This window comes from Silene latifolia, chromosome Y (genome assembly GCF_048544455.1).
Source record: "Silene latifolia isolate original U9 population chromosome Y, ASM4854445v1, whole genome shotgun sequence".
Classification (NCBI taxonomy): Eukaryota; Viridiplantae; Streptophyta; class Magnoliopsida; order Caryophyllales; family Caryophyllaceae; genus Silene; species Silene latifolia.
The window spans coordinates 298,974,391-298,976,741 of record NC_133538.1 but is presented as its reverse complement, the minus strand read 5'-3'; the positions used below and the strand labels follow the sequence as shown (position 1 = coordinate 298,976,741).

Sequence of the window (2,351 nt, the reverse complement as noted above, 5' to 3'; positions counted from 1 at the left end):
CGACATCTATGACTGCACCAGCAGTGTGCAGAAATGGCCTACCCAAAATAATGGGAATATGGGCATCCTCAGGCATGTCAAGTACCACGAAGTTGACGGCGAAGAAAAACTTCCCTATTTGGACAGGGATGTCCTCCAAGACTCCTACTGGCTGGACCGCAGATCGGTCAGCCATCTGTACTGTCATATCTGTCACTGCGAACCTAGTCAATTTGAGCTTCCTAGCTAGACTCAAAGGCATGACTCTTATACTAGCTACTAAGTCACATAATGCCTTCTCGATAGAGAAGGTACCTATATTGCAAGGAATAGAAAAGCTACCCGGGTCCTCTAGCTTATGGGGTGCAGTATGAGACAAATAAGAGCATGACTCTTTGGTTAACGCAACAGTATGCACATTTTCAAGTGACTTTTTCTTAGACAAGAGTTGTTTCATGAATTTAGTGTAGGCAGGCACTTGATTGACCAACTCAAGGAAAGGAACTTGTACATTCAAACTACGAATAACCTTTTCAAATTTATTGAAAGATACCTGTTCCTTTGTCGGCACTAGTCGCTCTGGATATGGGGCTGAGAGAAGTACCTTAGCCCTCTCCTCTAAATCGCGCGTGCCGGTATCTGTGGACTTAGGCTGAAAGTCCACCACCTTCTCCTTATTGAAGCTTGAACCATCCTCAGACCGTCTCAAATGTGAGCCATTAACCGTCATCGGATCGAACTTCGGAATCGGGACGGACCCATCAAGACTCGGGTCTTTCCCCAATACTTTCGGAGTTGTCGGCCGAACAAATGGTCTCTGAAATTATCGGGCATTGAAGGACGAAATTTCTCAATATCGCGGGGTCTCGCCGATCGACCACCTTGCTCGGTCGATCGACCGAGATGTACGATTCGAAGCTCCTCAGAATCGCATATCGGTCGATCGACCGGTATATCAGTCGATCGACTGATATACCTGGTAGACGCCTTTTTCTTTGAATTATTCGTTACAGCTTTGTTTTGACTCGATTCCGCCTCATTCTTTTCAGGGGCATCCTCGACCATAGCAGGCCCCTCCAGGGTAGACCCACTCCTCAAAGTAATGGCATTTAGGGTCTATTTCTGGTCAGTTTGAGTCGGTAAGTGTCCGGGAGCTCGAGTGGTACTCTTACTAGCCAACTGAGCGATTTCGCTCTCTAGTAGCTTCATCCCGGCCTCTCTAGCTTGGGACTCCTTCAGCAGGAACTTCTTAAACTCAGCAAAATCAGAATTCTGGGATTGTTGCTGCTGCGGCACATAAGGAGGTTTTTGATATTGTTGTTGCTTATGATAAGGGGGCACATAAGCTTGCTGTTGCTGCTGTTGTGGGGGTTGAGTCGGATTTAGAACATTTTGGCTACTCCACCTCAAGTTGGGGTGGACATTCGGCTCATAGTACGTGTTTGTCTGCCTATAGTGTTGAAAGGCAGCACAAGACTCGAAAGGACTGGGACAATTCTCTGAGACATGTCCCTCAGCTCTACATCTTCTACTGACGAAAGGACCGTCTGAAACAAAATTTACTTGGTACATCCCACCTTTAGGAGCTCCTCCTAATTCATATTTGTCAAACCTTGCAGTGAGGGCTTCTAGTGCAGCAACAGAGGAAGATTCAGCAGCTCTCATCTGGTTTCCTCTCGAATTCCTATATTCGGCCTTATGAGTGGCCAAATCATTGATAATCTTCCACCCCTTAGTCTCTCCCATGTTCTCAGCAAATCGGCCATTGGCTGCAGATCCAATATGGCCCTCTCGATTGTCATACATCCATTATAGAACTGATTGCACAAGCTCTATTTTTCGAACCCATGGTGCGGTATGGTTCGCACCAGTTTCTTGAAACGGACCCATGCTTCATGGAAGTTCTCATCTGGCCCTTGTTTAAAGCTCGTGATCTGAGCTCTAATGGCATTCGTCTTCGAGGCAGAGAAGTACTTTTTGTAGAATGCCGGGGCTAAGGAATTCCGATCGGTGATCCCATGGGCGCTCGGTCCCGATCTATATACCACTCTCTTGCAAAGGCGTCACGAAGAGAGAAAATGAACATGGTCTCCTTGATCTGATCTTGGGTCACACCGGCCGGCGGGGGTATAGAGCAAAGAATAATCAATAAAAATCTCCATGTGCTTGGTGCATCTTCATTTGCGCTCTCCCCCCCGTTTCTCTCAACCAGGTTAATGTAGGAAGGCTTTGGCTCGAATTTTCTCGCCTCCCCGGTAGTTCGAATCCTTTGTAGATATTCGCACCGTATGCTCTGAGTGACTAGCAATGGTTGCTTCTTCACCATGACCGAGATTTCGGAGAAGTAACTCGTCTCAAATTTGAAGAAGTCG

General features: G+C 47.0%; 1 non-coding gene across 1 annotated transcript; it reads left to right on the top strand.

Moving 5' to 3' along the window:
• Nucleotides 1–1,821: 1,821 nt before the first annotated feature.
• On the top strand, nt 1,822–1,928 carry LOC141636308 (small nucleolar RNA R71). Its single transcript, XR_012540929.1, has one exon. It is a non-coding gene; the product is annotated as a small nucleolar RNA R71 (small nucleolar RNA).
• Nucleotides 1,929–2,351: the final 423 nt, after the last annotated feature.